We start from the raw sequence: 11,983 nt of genomic DNA, 5'->3' as shown, positions 1-11,983 counted from the left end.
GGCCAACTGACCAGGGCCAAGAACGGATGACTAAAGACCTTTGGTTATGGGGCTTTAGTCGTGAGTTTTGGCCTGGAGAGGGTTCCTATGCTGATCCCACAGCACCTTACTGTTGGAGCTGGGCTTCCTCGAGAGCCCAAACTGATGCGATGGGTCGCAGTCATGGCCCGTCACCCGGACGAGAGGACAGAGGTTGCTCGATTCAAACCTGAGTATTTCCAATGGCTGGAAAACCAGGTCTTTTCTATTCAGGACTTCCCTTATGCTGGGATATATTTTCGTGGTGACCCAGACATGGTTCTTCCACTGGGAGAGCAGTGGGACGAGTCAGGTAAAATCCTTTTCAACATTTTTTCTATTTAATTTTTTTTGTTATTTTTCCATCGTCTCAAAACTGATAGTAAAAATTTTAAAATGCAGATGTGGGTCCACAGCGACCAGCCGCTCTCCAACCTTTTGAGAGGAGGCAACCAGTTGCACCCGCGCCAGCCCCACAGGATGAATCAGCAGAGGTTTTGGCCGAGTTGGAGGGTCATCTCAAGCGCTTGACAGGAGATATTCCTGAGACCACTATAGACGACATTCCTCATCGACTTCAGCGCTATGTGATTGGGGTCCCGAGACCTTTTAGGAGGTTCCTTTGCAAGGTGGCCCGTGCAGTGGTTTCTTATAGAGATCATCACCAGTGATAGGATGATCGCCTATTGTGGGCACATGTGACATTTTTGTTTTTTGTACTTATCATTTTTGCTGATCATAAGGTGTTTTTCAACCTATAATCGAGGACGATGTATTTTTTGACACACTCCTATATATATATATATATATATCACTATTACCGGCTTATCTTGTAAATCATGTTATGGAATGGTTTTAAATTTACATGTATGATTATTGTAAATGTCTATTTAACATCCGAGAAGCAATTGCATCTGCTAATGTATTTAAAGACCTTTGAATATGCTGATATTCAATATAATCAAATTCATGTTCCAAGAGACGCACTCTCAAAAATAATCTTAATAACACTGGATTTCTAATGGAATACACTCTATTAAGCTATAATACAACGAGTTCAGAATCTAACCTCACTATCAAACTCCGAATCCCAAATGAAATAGATTCAGACAATAACTCAATCACTACACTATACTCGGTAATGTTGTTCGTTGTTTGACCGAGGCTTACCCCATGCATAGATACTAACTCGTCAGAGGGCGAATAGATAACCCAAGTTGCGGAAGAGATGTTCCGCGTATTACGACAAGCACCATCAGCAAAACCATTATGTTTGGAGAGGCATCGACATCTGCAATATCAAGAGTAAAACCAAGATAAGCAGGAAGAATGATGAAAAAACACTCTCTAAGCTAAGCACACTATTTAAACTAAAACACACCAGCTAGAAAGACAAACTATCCTAACTAAAAATCTCCATACCCATTTTAAGCATAATACCTCTTCAAGTAAAGGCCATTTCTGGGTTTACCCAAAGAGTCCCCGTCAAAGTCTACCAATTCATAAGCCCCTTTGGCTAGCTTTCGCTTGAAAACATAGGGATCATGCCACATAGGAACGAATTTTCCAGCGCCTAATTTATCATTAGCTTGATCATAAACTAAGACTAGATCTCCTTCCGAAAAATTTCGAGGGGTCACATTTCGATGATACTGAGCTTTCATGTGTTTTGTGTGAGTCTCGATCGCCAATGAAGCATCACGTCGATTGTCATCTATTTGAGCCAAGTATAACAAACGCTTTTCCTCTTCGGAAGTGGCTGTAAGTAACTCGATGACCATTTGCAGTGACGGGATTTCGCATTCAATGGGTAACACGGCTTCCAAACCATAGACTAGTTGGAAAGGAGTGAACCCTGTTGATGTTTTTACTAAAGTTCGGTACCCCCAAAGCGCTGAAAATAGCATGTTGTGCCAATTTGATCGATGAATCCCAATGATTCGTCGGATCATGATAACTAAAACTTTGTTGATGGACTCAACTAGACCATTCTCTTATGGATAATAAAGGGTTGAACTATCATGACGTAAACCAAGCTGGCCTGTAAGTTCGGTCATCATAACGTTTCGAAAATGACGCCCATGATCAATGATTATCGCTTGTGGGACACCAAACCTAGCAATTATATGATTGAACACGAAAATTGCAGCTGTCTTGCCGTCTGCCTCGAATGTAGGCATCGCCTCGGCCCACTTAGTAAAATAATCTACCGCAAGGATGATATACGCATGCCCCCGGCCGAGTGAGGGTTACATGTAATAAAATCGATACCCCATTTAGCAAAAGGACCGAAGGAAATTATAGGGTGGAGAGGAGCAGGTGGAGCGCGCATATTACGATAAAAAATCTGGCAGTTGTGGCATTTTTGGACCGTCGTAATACAATCTTTAAATAAAGACGGCCAGAAGTAGCCAGCACGCAATATCTTTTGGGTTGTGGCAAACCCATACATATGACCGTCACACGCTCCAGAGTGATAGTCATTTAGAACCCTTTCAGCTTCCTCGTGAGTTAAGCAACGTCGAAAAACAGAATCCATGGCGATAAAGAGTATCTCCAATAATCCTGAATTGTTGGGACTGGAATCGAATTCTCCGACGTTCTGACCTTGAAATTTCTGGCCGAAAGGATTGGGTCTGGAGATAAATGATGATATCTTCATACCACGGATCTAAAGTGCTGATTAGAAATGAGGATTCGTCCGCAATGGGCTCCTCCGCCACAGTTTCCGTGTCAGCACGCGGGAAGTCACACATTAACTCCGCAAAAACTAAAGATTTCTTAGACTTGGATTTCTCGAATTCCAAGTCGAACTCCTGCAGGATAACGATCCATTTAGAGTACTTGACCCCTAGCAATTGCTTGGTCAAAATGTAGATCATAGGGTTGCAATCCGAAATTACTGTAGTTTTACGTAGTAGAATGTAGTGACGAAAACGTTGGACAGCTTGAACGGCTGCCAATGCCAATTTCTCCACATGTGAGTATTTTAGCTCAGTTGGATTTAACGTGTGACTAAGGTAATATATCACATGTTCCATTCCGAATTCATATTCTTGAACCAAGACCATTCCAATGGTGGAATGAGAGGCGGCGAGATACAAGAAGTAATCCTGGTTGTAATTGGGAGGATGCAACAACGGTGCATGGGTCAACGCGTGTTTGAGTGCATCAAAAGATTTCTGAGCTATCTCATCCCAATAGAATTGAGTGTTTTGCTTCAACAACCGGGTAAAACCCTTTGTAACCTCGGCGTAGTTAGGAATGAATCGTCGTAAAAAGTTTGCTTTCCCCTGCAAACTTTGGAGTTGGCGAAGACTCAAAGGAGGAGGCAATTTGATGATAGCTTCGACCTTTGAGGGATCAACACGAATGCCGGCTTTCGAAACTACAAATCCCAGCAATCGACCCATTTCTATACAGAAGACACATTTGTGTGGGTTCAATCGAATCCGATAATGCCTACACCTCATAAAAATTGCTCGTAAATGGACGAGGTGATCAGCTCGATGTAATGAATGAGCAGGCAAGTCATCGAGATAAGGTTGCACAATGTGCTTGATGTCATGAAACGCATAAGACATCGCCCTTTGAAAAGTTGCTCCAGCATTCTTAAGCCCAAAAGGTAATTTGCAATAAGCAAATGTCCCCCATGGACAAATGAAAGCCGTTTTTGGTTGATCGGCAGGTAGAATATTGATTTGATTGTATCCGGAAAAACCGTCCATAAAGGAAAATATTTCGCTGCCGGCACAATCATCAATGATTTGATCGATATAGGGAGTTGGGTAATTGTCCTTTGGACAGACTCGATTAATGTCCCTATAGTCGATGCATATTCTTATTGTTCCCTGCTTTTTGTTAACTGGAACAATATTCGATACCCAATCCGTTAACGGGATTGGATAAATGAAACCTGCTTTCAACAGTTTTTCAACTTCTCCTTTAATTGCAGCAGCTTTTCGTGGGTGAATCTGACGCAAACGCTGCCGGACGGGTTTAGCGTCCGGGTAAGTCTTGATCTCATGAACAACAATCGCGGGATCAATTCCCGGCATTTCCTCATAGGACCAGGCAAACACATCGCGGAATTCTTGAAATAGGGCCTTATATAATTGAATTTCGTCATCTGTACACGAGGCACCTATATGAATGTTCTCAATAATTCCGGGCTTAACCGAAATGTCAATAGGAATAGTTCGAGAGATGTTTCCCAAATTTAACTCTGAATTGGGATGTTTCATTGGATTATGAGGTTCCTTGACATATTCAGTTGTAAAAATTGATGAGAAATCATTTTCAAAACGATCATCCTCAGGTAAAAACCAAGATCTGTGATGGAGATCTTCCCATGGTAAATCATCTACACATAGGATTTCACGAATTTTCTCATCAGAGTGAACAAGTTCAGAAAATGTAGTTAAATCCGAGGTTGATGCGAAAAGTGATTCCTCACGGACCACATTCATTAAGTCATTTTTGGTTGAACACGGGTCGGAAAACGATTGCACGGCTTCATAGGAAATTTCATATGGAATCAAAGGCATGGAATTACCAAATGATTCTATCTCAGATTCAGAAGGGACGATCCAAGGATCATCATGAATAATGGTGTCTGATGTGATCACATGAATGGTTGCAAATGAAGACGATGCGTTGATTGGAGGACAAGGAAAAGTTCCCAGTAAACCGGCATCTTTAACTAATCCTACTCCAACATCCTTATATGGGATAGTCGTTTTACCAACATGCTGAATACTCTCCGAAGAGGCTGGGTCGGATGAAAAGTAAGCCAGCTGGTCTATAGTTACGATCTTTCCATTGTGTGGAAACTTTATTACTCGAAAGACTGATGAAACGATCGCTGTCATAGCATAAGACCAACTTCGACCCAAGAGAAGGTTGTAATCTAGAGGGGCATCAACCACCTCCACATCTAGACTAATGGTTTTTCCTTCAACCCCTATAGGCAAATCCTGTAGAATGCCAAAAGGATGAAACCCACGGCCATCAAAGGCCTTTAGAATCGTTGGGGATTGATTTAGCGAAGGAGAACCAAGCGATCTCCAACACTGTATCGACATAATACATGTTGAGGCTCCCTCATCAATTACAGTCCGATGAATAGGCCTGTTTTTGACTATCATTGGAATCTGGAAAGCCATTTGATGAGGCAAATGCGGTGTACTATTTTCTAGATTGAAAATTATTAGGTTCGGGTCCTGAACATCAACAACTCCTATAGCCGACAAAAGTAATTTGCGTTGTGTTGGGCATGATTGCAACACTTCCAAAGCCAACATTGCTGAGGGTGAAACAGCTAAATCCTCAACAATGTTATAATTTTGAGCCGCTCTCGCATGTGGATTGAAAGCTGACTTTCGAAGTATACCCTTGGCGGGCGGTTTGATTACCAAGTCTGGATTAGGTTTCTCGATCTGTAGTGGATCGGAATTGGGAGCTGAGGTTGATGGATTAGAATGAGAAGATTCTGCTTCTTTACCATCAACAGGACTTTTACTACCATAATCTTGTGATCGAGTCGCAATCCTAACATGGGACATCATCAAGATGGGTTCTTCATTGGCCCTCGAGGATGAACCTATCATCTTACTGTCTTGAGCCGGAAAAGGATCCTTCAAAACAACAGGAGTTTGGGAACCCTTGATAATTTTCGCAACCTCTGCATGATGAGGGCAGTATCTTGTAAAATGTTCATCATCAAAAATGAGATAAGGATAACGATGTTTGCGCTTTTCGTCATTGGATTCCGCCTTTTCAGGTTTCTCCTTTGAACTTTTGTCCCTTTTATTCTTCTTCTTTCCTTTCTTCTTCCCACCGGATTTTGATTTGGCTGTAGATGACTCTACAACGTGAATATCGGCGGAAATCTCTGTAGAAGAATCTCCTGTTGGGGAATCAGCAAGGTTATAATGGGAGAATAATTCTTGGAAGAATTCTTCTTACTTTTAGTGTTAACCATACCAATCATACCATCGGTGGCATGAGATCCCGAAGGAGCTGTAGCGATTTGATTTTGCTTGGTAAGATCGGGGATTTTTTCGTGTAACATACCCGACTGAGTATAGACAAAGTCAAGGTACTGTGCTTGAGCAATTACTTGCTCCTCAGTAACAACTCCGGCTTTAGCAACATCTTCAGTGATCTTTGGCAACAAAGATTTTACAAACCACTCAGCCAAGATCTGATCCGGAATAAATACCTTTACTAAACGTCGTCGACATCTCCACTCATGAATATGATCTGAAATGTAAGTGGATGTCGATTGTTTTAGCAAAGTTAACAATTCCGTGCCATTGTCATATCGGACTGGAAACTGAAAATGAGTCAAAAACGAGGTAGCTAACTGAATAAAATTATAAAAAGTGCCTCGCGGTAACTCAATGTACCACTTGGCCGCAAGACCAATTAGAGTGCGCTAGAAAAGTCTAAGATGGATTGAATCATCTGTGATGGAGTTAGACGCACACCAGAGGTGGTAAGTCATCACATGGTTCGACGGGTCCTCTCCTGATTTACCTTCAAACTTGGGAATGTCACTGGGCAAGTTATTTGGCATTGGCGGCCAAAACGAAAGATAATTAATGGGATTGTTCGTTAGGCGCGACAAGTCAGGTAAGTCCAAAGTTGCGATAAATGGTAACTGCCGATTAGGATCCCTAAAACTCTAGGTCATGAGACTAGCCCGAGGAGGAGGATATCCAGGATAACTAGGAATAGGAATCGCGTTCGGGATATTGTATCCTCTCGGAAAACCAGGATTAACCAGACCGTACTGGGGTTGTTGAGGTTGTTGATAAGTGTACCCAGGATATGGTTGATACTGATAAACTGGCTGCTGGACAACAGGACCGAATTGGTACTATCCCTGGTATGGTTGATAGGTGAATTGTGGTTGACTTGTGACAACCGTACTTAAACCAAGTTGTCCTACAGGCATCTGAACCGAAGTTTGAATCGTAGATCTAGACGGTGGTAAAGATGTTTGAGGATTAGATACATGAACAGTAGAAACCGGAGTTGTCGATACTCCAGAAGTAGGTGGGGTAGATTGAACAGATGTTACGACAGTTGTAGCAGTCGTTTGAGGCGGAGTGCAAGGTGTACTAGGCCCAGACTGAGAAACTACCGAAGGTACACAAGTTTGAATGTTAGACTGGGCTGGTTGCTTGGGTGGACCAGAAACTAGGGGTTTTCCAGTTTGAGATGACAACTGTACACTTGGCTGCAACACCTGTTGAGTTTGCTATGGATCCCACACTATATTCATTCCGGGGTACTGACCCATAACAGGTTGAGAATACTGAGGACCATAACTAGGTTGAGGGTAGGATTGATAATTGAAAGGTACATTTCCCGTTCCTTGAACATATGTTTGACCTTGGGGTGGTTGGAAACCTTGGTTCGAGTATTGACCTTGGGGTTGATACCCTTGAGGCACATACTGATACTGGGGTTGACCTTGAGGTATAAATTGATACTGGGGTTGACCTTGGGGTACATATTGAGTCTGGGGTTGACCTTGAGGAACGTACTGTCCCATAGGTATGTACTGTCCTTGAGGTTGCCCCCCAGATGCAAATTGTGTACCTTGAGGTTGCCCCCCAGGCGTTAATTGAGGTTGCCCCCCAGGCGGTAACTGGCCACCTTGAGGTTGAGGATTGGGAATAGAACCTGACATCATAAGAATGTCTTCTACGCTCAACAGCTTAGTACCATTGCTTCCAGTTAATAACCCTTGATCAATGGGTTGAGGAGATGCTCCCGAAAAAGTACCAGAAAGTGACTGATACCCGGAGGGAACAGAAGGACCGCCGTACAAAAAAGATTCGGGCGATTGAGTAAACATGGATGACTGTCCTGCCATATTGACGGGAGTATAAAAACCTCTAGGAGCACGAGGTGGTGAAAAACTTAACCCTGAGTTTTCTAAATAATTAGTCAAAGAAAGATACCAAGAACTGCTCCTAGGTGGACTGTAAAAAATTGATTCACACTCCCTTAGTTCAATAACAGGTTGATTTTCAGGGATAGGGATGCCTACTTCTTCTTCCGGAGCAAGTTCTTCAATAGAAATAAGTCCAGAAGGAAGATCTTGGGTGATTACTCTTTCTACCCTAGGTGAACCAGGACCACTAAAAGTTGGAGAAACAAACCCCAATGACGGAGTAGCAGCAAATTCACTTTTAGGCTCGGATATTTCGGGTTCTTCACCTATATCACTAGTAGATGAAAAGCTACCAGCGATTTCAGAGACAGACACTGACTGCGGATTATACTCTGCTACTAACGGTTGAAAATCAGGATGTACTATCAAAGAAGATTCTCCTTCCTCAGGTGACCCAACTCTACTGTATCTAGGAGTTACGAGGACTTTCAGGCCTTCGAGCTGGCTCGGTACTTCCTCAGGAGGTTGGCCCCGAAGTCTACGAGACCTCCTCAGTAACTCAGCCACATTTACTAACTCAGGAGACTGGCCCCGAAGTCTAGGGGACTGCCTTTGTAATTCAGCCACAGTTAAAGACTTTTAACTACTTCACATGCATACAAAGTAAAATCTCAATGAAAAGCACCTAAAGTCTCTAAAGAACCAAACAAATTTGAATCACACGCCTAAAGAATCTAGGAGATCAAACACACACAAACAGTAACTTTCCGGACTGAAAACACTAGTTGGTGATGAAATCCAACATCGCAGAGTTCAATACAGAAATGGCGGTTGGAACAGTTACCCCGACAACCTGCTTAATGAATAGACTGGCACAAATTCCTCCACTTAACCGTCTCGAGTGAAGAGAACCCCCCAGAAAATCCAAGTGAGTCTAGCCGACGTCTGCTCCAGGTACAATGGGATCTTCCCACCACTGTCACCTTAGGAAGAGTCCTAAAGAATATGGCCACTAAGGTTACCAACCGAGACAAATACACCTGGGGGAACAGTCTACGATCCGATACGCATGCAAGGGCAGAGTAGCAAGCTCAATCCCCTTGAAGGCTCCTTGACATAATCCAAGGTTTACCAACAAGTGACCCCAGGCTCCTCGACAATGGTTAATCCGAGGTTTACCATTTTTAATACGTGAATATCTGGCGTCGTTCCCAATGAGGAAGGATTGATTCCCACACTGGTTCAGACACGATCTCGTGCTTGTCCTTTAAGAGGAGCTTTCCCAGAGCATAAATGCAACAATTGGATTTCTTCCCTACCACAAGATACAACTACTTGTTTGTTTTTACTGTCTTGGAGAGTTAATTACTCTCCTACTCCAAGACACTAGCCTAAGCTAAGTTGGTGTATCAGAGCCCTAGAAATAAAAATGTTACTAGGTGAATTTTACTTTAAGCGTTAATTTTAGTGGTTTTTGTTTAAGTCCAAAGGTGCGGAGATGAAACTTGTGGTATGAAGACTCGACTCAAAATCACTAAAAATGCACCTAAGATGATCTAAACAATCTTTTTCTCTTTGATGAACTTCTAAACTAAGAAAGAGTTTGAGAATGCAAATACTTTGTAAACACAAATCTTTCTCAATTCAACGAATTAAAAGAAGAGTTTTTCCTTTCCAAAGCACTCAAAACGAGACAACTAGTTATTTCACAAAAATTTCCCTTTTCGTTTCAAAGCACTCAATCACTACAAAAAACAAACTTTTTTCAAAAGAAGATTTTTTATATTTTTTAATAAAACACTCAAAACTAATGAAAATGACTAACTTTGGGAGCTACAAACTATGAAACATATTTGAAGTCAAAGCCTACTAAAAGTCTTTTTTAAGGATGTTTTACTCAGCTAGATGCAAGCTAAGGATTAATTTATGCAGAATCACAAATCAGTCAAGAACAACCAATTTCGTTTTCTTTTGAAAATGAAAATCCAAACTCTCAAACACAAGCTTTTCGAAGTTTTGTAAAGAGAAAACTCAAAGCGGATTCCTCAAACAAGGGGAGATTTCATCAATGGTCAGACTCATAAGAAGGATGGTAGACACTAAGGTGATCTGAAGTCCCTACAGCTTCTAAGCTCAGAGCCACTACACAACCAAAATGAAAAACAAACCCAACAAGAAAAACTCCTAGGAATTTCACCTAAAACCCTAACACTAACGAAATAAATCCAAGGAAAGCTTCTGACAAGTTATATGCAGGTCTGGGCAGTGGATAACAATTTCTAAAGACAAACTAAGCTGACTAGCAGGGGAAATTTTAGGGTTTTCAAAATTTTGACAGGGTTCGCAGGCCCACAGTTGGCTCAGGTGCGGTCCCGCTCTGTGCTAAAAGCCAAGCTGCGGGTAAGTACGCACTGTGTCAAACGGATAGGGTGCGGTGCTCTCCCAAAGCTATGAAAAACGAAAAATAACCCTGGATCTACAAACTCTACCCAATTTTACACACAACAAGCCAAAAACAGAAACAAAAATAGAGTTTCTCAGGTCAAAGTAAAAACAAGGAAAACAATCAAGTCCCCTGCGGAGTCGCCATTTTGTCACGTGGAAAAAGTCGATCTTGCGGACAAGATAGACCTTCCTAGAATCTAAAGAAGACCTAATGACAAGCAAACCAACCAGACATTATCTTTCTCTAAATATGCTTTAATAAACAATAGCAAACAAGTGTTTTTAGGGCCTACCTTAGGTCCAATGCAAGCTTGTGGATGCCCTCGCTCCTTTGATCCAAATGAGCTCCTTTTCGCGAATATGCAAACACAAACAAGGCAAACAAATTAAATAGCACCTGAAAAGCCAATTGCATAAAACATATTTAACATGAAAGTCAAGGAGTCCATGAAACAAATAACATGAGATACTTGTTGAGAAAAATGAGTTTGATTGTATTAATTCAAGAGAAGAAGAACTTTACAACCGTTGCCTTGACGCTGTACAAGCTCCTCCCAGGGTCCAGCAAGAAGTCTCCTCTACTTTGACAAGTTTCACTGACTCCCCAATGAAGCCAAAAATATGTGTGATCTCTCCTCTTAAGCTCAACTAGGAAGTCTTGATTTCACCAGCATTTACCCTCAAAAATGTTCAGCTTCTAACCTCTCTAGCAACAACCCCAATGCCTGTATTTATAGTGCAATGGAGGGAGGTTACTAGGTCCTCCTTCAAAGGGATAAATCCCTCCTTCAAAGGGATAGATCCTCTCATCAAGGGATTAGCTCCTTCTCTTTTGGGATGCATGAAACACCTCAGAGCGAACAATCCATGTCAAAATTCGTTCTAGAAACCTCTAGAATTAACCCAAAGTGAGTTTTTTAAGATAAAACTTGCGCCTTTTGACTTTCACAGGGGTCCGCACCTACACCGTTAGGGACAGAGCAGGAAGGTCCGCAGTTTTTGTACACAGAAGGTGCGGGACCGCAGGTGACCATGAGAGAAAGTGCAGAACCAGAGTTACATTGATTTTTAATGTCTTTCTCTCATTCCAAAGCTTGATTTGAAGAGCTGAGGTCTGAGACTTGCTTAGGAGGACAGTACAAGTGATGATAGACCCATACTGACTGCAAACAATCATGGTGACGATATTTTTGTGTAACATGCCTTTTTTGTTTATCTCTTTGCCTTGTTTTCTTGCTAATTGTACTTCCATACCAGCTCTTTTGTGCCTAAAAGACCTACAGGTATAATCCTTGTCATGTTTCACAAGTTGTTTAGTCATTTATGTTTAAGTAGGAGGAATCATCACCAATTGGATGATAACGTTGTTAATTGCGTAGATTTGGAGCCACGGGGTCAAGATTCATTACCAAAGCTGGCAACACTATTGTTAACCCGCAACTGTCGCAGATCTCCTTTTGTCTTTCTTTTGATTCAGTTTTGCTATTACAACTACCATGTAATTTTAGGCAAACAACCACCATGGTGTTTGGATGTAATTGTATAAAAGGGGATTTGTAGTTGGGAGTAGGGTGAGCGAGAAATCTCTGAGTTTTGTAACAGTTAGTTTTG

Source organism: Pinus tabuliformis, chromosome 5_1 (genome assembly GCF_031772625.1).
Source record: "Pinus tabuliformis cultivar Carrire ecotype Pingquan chromosome 5_1, CPIR1, whole genome shotgun sequence".
Lineage (NCBI taxonomy): Eukaryota > Viridiplantae > Streptophyta > Pinopsida > Pinales > Pinaceae > Pinus > Pinus tabuliformis.
Note: the sequence above shows the minus strand (reverse complement) of the source record.